This window comes from Schistocerca americana, chromosome 3 (genome assembly GCF_021461395.2).
Source record: "Schistocerca americana isolate TAMUIC-IGC-003095 chromosome 3, iqSchAmer2.1, whole genome shotgun sequence".
NCBI classification, from domain to species: Eukaryota; Metazoa; Arthropoda; class Insecta; order Orthoptera; family Acrididae; genus Schistocerca; species Schistocerca americana.
The window spans coordinates 633604075-633609017 of NC_060121.1; the positions used below are offsets into that span (position 1 = coordinate 633604075).

Consider the following 4943-nt stretch of genomic DNA (forward strand, 5'->3'; position numbering starts at 1 on the left):
CCTTTAACCGCACGGCCACTTCGGCCGGCCCTATTCTGCAAAAACGACTTCATGTAAGAGATGCAACTTCAGTTCACCTGAGGACCATCGACCTCTACGCCGACGATAACGCATCGTCGACGTTATACTGATACATACCGTCACTAGACACAATCTCTCTGGCCGGAACTGAATTTTCAGTATTCAGATTCCATGTTCTTATTGTTACGTGATCCTCGTTTTTATTGACCAAGCGCAGTCTGTCGCCATTAACCGTTATACTCTCCAATAACAGCACAACTGCCACACATTTCAGTGCTTTCTAACCAGTTGAAACTGTGAGCCTTCTTGGAAATGTACTCAGGGGTCTCTACGAACCATCAGATTAATTGAGTCTGTGGTCAGCCATAATTTAGGTACAGCTGTACTATTCCCTCCCTTTCTCAGTATGAGTCATGCTCGACCATTGCCACTGTTATCAAGCGGTACATGAATATTTGCCCGACTTTATACAGCTCACAAACCTCTTAACCCGACGTTCTGTAAAGAGTGGTGGACGTCCGACCATTTAGCGCTTAATGGTAATTTCACTGTCCTAATATCAATTTCCACAGATGCCCACAACACTAACACGTGAATATTCAACTACCTTCGCCGTTTTAGAGATCTTCATTCACAGGATCTGCGCAATAATAATCAGCCCTTCGTCGAAGTCACTCATTTTAGAGGATTTCCCCATTTGCAGCCCATATCTTCGCCAGGGTGATCCCCCGTCTTTGTCTGCTACGCTTAAACATTTTTGTCAACCTAACACGTGCCCCCTATGCTACCAGGCCGCATCCAACATCGCGGTGGTCAGTGATCATAATGTCTTGGCTCATCACTGTATTTTGCTAATTAGTTTTTGCCGTGAAGACTGAAACCGATACTGTTCCTATTCCATTTATGGCGACCTTGTACTGGTCTACAACGAACATATCCTATGGCACAAAGCCTAGAAATAACATTGTGGTATATTTGTCTGTGGTGAGTGTATGTCGGCTTCGAGGCGTTTGTGGAATCTGACCTGTACAATTATTTAAGTAAAAATCTTTATAGTAATACATATTTTCGAAGCGGAGTAAAAATAATAAAACTATTTTTCCTAGTCCCATGAAGATTCGTAACGCCAAGCAGGTAGTCTTGAAAATAGGCGCTTGTGAATTTTTAATAGCTGTGAAAATAATTGTAGATAGCAATAAGGAGGTGAAGTATCCATGCATTAATTATGTACAGCATGTGCCCCCAGGATTCGTTTTAAATTCTACAGAGTATGTTCATAGCTATAAAAAATTCACAAGCAAAACTTTCGGTACACTCTGTATGGTGGTTTTTCTTTGGTGTGGAGACACAATAATATGATACGAAAAGATATAACCGCTTTTTGAATGTATGAGGTGCTTTATTACACGGTCTTAATTTTAGCCTTAGGCATGTGTGTATGATTTCTGACATTTGTAACACTTGAAAATGACCTAAGGCTGAAATCTTGATCGTGTAACATATATTATCATACGGTAAAATCGGGATCATATTCTTCTGTAAAAATCCTGTGTATGGTATTAGGTGTTTGTGTGAGGCTAGGAGAAGCTTTTTGTACTTTGTAGTCGGTCTTAAAAAACTATTTTACTTAAATAATTATATTTTTTAATTTAAGTGTCAAGTTTTGAACGGACTTCAAATATTTTGATAAAATTACAACAAGTATATGTGGCAAATTTCAAGTTTATTTCAGTTTCTCTTCAAGTGAGTCAACCAGTACATTACTTTCTCCTACGATTATCATACGAAAAGACCTTGAAAGTAAAAATTGGATAGAGTCGAGCTCACATGGGGACTTACCATCAGTCCTTCGTACCATCAAACATTCGTTAGTCAAACAGAAATGGGGAAAACAGCAGTGGTACACGAAGTACCCTCCGCTACACACGAGACACGAAAGTGGTTTAATATTGCAGTGCCATCGAATTATGAGCTTTGTTGACAATTTCAAATCTTTAAATCATCGGGAAACGATAATGGTAAACAAAGTGTGGTATCAACGTTCGATACCACACTTGTTAGGGGTTGCAGTTATCGACCGCGGTCCGTAATAGTATCGCCGGGCCCGCGAGTCGAGACTAGCGCCGCTAGCGCCTCTCCGCGGCTTGCAATAAGTCTTCAGCGTGCGCTCCGCCATTCTTGCTCGGGACGTCAAGTGGGAAAGTAGTATAGCCTTCAGCCGATAGGAAGCAACCTCCAACAACCCGTTTAGTTAAAGTATGGCCTATTAGATGCCTCTACAGCTCTCTCTCTGTAATTATATTCCTCCTGATTATGAAGACTCCTGTACCACCAGTTAAGTACAATTTTTTACCAACGGCTTCTAATTATTTTAGTCGTTGTAGACCTTGACCATGCAGCCAGCTCCTTTCGACTTCACTAACAAACCTGTAGTATATGCAAATAAGAGATCTGTATGTTTCTGTTTAGCATTGGCCACCAGTCATTCACACTGGCGACGATTCGTTCGTCGTCATCATAACACAAAGTACCCTTCACCTCACGCCAGACAAGAAAGCGAGTTAATATTGCATTGTCATCCAGCTCTGTGTTATGTTGAATGTTTTAGGATTCTAGCTCATCAGGAAGTTAGTTTAAAATCAGTTGCCAAATTTGTTCCGAACTAACGGAAAGAAAAGGACCTAGTAAAAGCGTATAAAAATGTCGCAATTTTTGTAACACTAAGTTCTGTACTTCTAGAGACTAAACATAATTTACAAAACCCTGATCAGGCAATATAGATCATAGTATCAGTACAGAAACCAGACAGTAGTCCTTTCTAAACAACTAGATGAGTTCCGATCTGCAAACATTTGTAGATGATCATTTACAATTGATATTCAGCTTTCTCCCTTCGTTTTCCTCAGAAATTCCTAAGACATCATTAAAACGCCCTAAAACGGCGAGCGTAATGGATATCAGTGGAATGACGTACGAGAACAGGCCGACGATGCATGCTCGTAGGTACTTAAGGCCTGTAGCCCAGTCAGTGCTCTGGAGACGGAATGTGCATCACGCGGCATGTCACACAAAGATGAGAGACTGAGCCAGCATATTGGATATGCTCAAAGGCACTAATAGCAGTTTGGCTGTATAGCATTGATCTCTGCGTTGCTTCCAAAGACCAGCACGCTGCATTGCACTATGTCCATCAAAGACCTGCGAAAAGAATTTCGCCAATCCTGACAGATTATTAAATGGTTCAAATGGTTCTGAGCACTATGGGACTTAACATCTGAGGTCATCAGTCCCCTAGAACTTAGAACTACTTAAACCTAACTAACCTAAGGACATCACACACATCCATGCCCGAGGCAGGATTCGAACCTGCGACCGTAGCGGTCGCGCGGTTCCAAACTGAAGCGCCTAGAACCGCTCGGTCACACCGGCCGGCGACAGATTATCACTGTGACTCAATTTTAAAATATTTTTGCGCTTTGGACGCAGAGTAATCGTACCTGTGGCTACACACTGAATACGTTGTGTCGATATTTATACAATCGCTGCTTCTAAATAAAAAATTTTTGCAAACAATAACAAATGTACTTAAGGTTATTGTCCAGTGCCAAATGCATCGTAGCGCGATCTGCTACCCACTGTACACACGGACACAGACATTACTCGGAGATCAATGTGCAGTAGATTCCTTCGCATATTTCTGAAGAGCATTTGTGCGTGAACAACATTGGATAAAAATTCTTTCTATGATGAGAGTTCAAGTAGTAATGCAACACATCTTGTTTTCTGTATGCAGTTTGTTTTCATTCAGGATTCCAAAACACCTTATTATTCCCCTTTCTTCTGGGTACAGACCCTATTTTTTAACGTAGTCCTCTTCGACGTTACAGTAGCGCCTTAGGCCACAGTACTGCGAGGGCCGGCAAGAACGCATGTTACCACTCTACTGGTCGATGTCGGAGTGAATGTCTTGCTGCGACAGTAACCTTACCATCATCCACGTACTGCTTCCCGTGCAGGCACACTTCATTGGGCCAAAAGGATGTAAGTCGGAAGATGCGAGATCCAGGCTGTAAGGTGGATGAATAAGAACAATCCAATAAAGCTTCATGAACTCCTCTCGTGTGTGCAGACTCGTGTCAGGTATTGCACTGTAATCAAGAAGAAGTAGCTCGTTCACATTTTTGTGGCGACGAACACACTGAAGTCGTTACTTCAATTTCCTGAGGTTAGCGCAATACACTTCAGAGTTGAAAGTTCCTGGCACATTAAAACTGTGTACCGGACCGAGACTCGAACTCGGGACCTTTGCCTTTCGCGGGCAAGAGCACTTGCCTGCGAAAGGCAAAGGTCCCCAGTTCGAGTCTCGGTCCGGCACACAGTATTAATCTGCGAGGAAGTTTCATATCAACGCACACTCCGCTGCAGATTGAAAATCTCATTCTGGAAACATCCCCCAGGCTGTGGCTAAGCCATGTCTCCGAAATATCGCTTCTTTGAGGAGTGCTAGTTCTGCAAGGTTCGCAGGAGAGCTTCTGTAAAGTTGGAAGGTAGAAGGCGAGGTACTGGCGGAAGTAAAGCTGTGAGGACGGGGCGTGAGTCCTGCTTGGATAGCTCAGTGGTAGAGCATTTGCCCGCGAAAGGCAAAGGTCCCGAGTTCGAGTCTCGGTCAAGCACACAGTTTTAATCTGCGAGGAAGTTTCATATCAACGCACACTCCGCTGCAGAGTGAAAATCTCATTCACTTCAGAGTTGAGCGAGTTGATCGTTGCCTAATGAGGTAGGACATCGAATAATCTTTTCAAGTTCCACAGACCGTCGCCCAGGCTTTACCGGCTGAGAGTGCGGTGTTGAACGTTTCATTTGGAGTAAAGATGGTGTAGCGCCACTATGTGGGTTCCTGCTTTGTTTCCAGTTCGAAGTGA

At 43.0% G+C, this 4943-nt stretch overlaps 1 non-coding gene across 1 annotated transcript; it reads left to right on the forward strand.

The window, feature by feature from the left end:
• Nucleotides 1–4622: 4622 nt before the first annotated feature.
• Trnas-cga lies at nucleotides 4623–4694 on the forward strand. Its single transcript has one exon. It is a non-coding gene; the product is annotated as a tRNA-Ser (tRNA).
• Nucleotides 4695–4943: the final 249 nt, after the last annotated feature.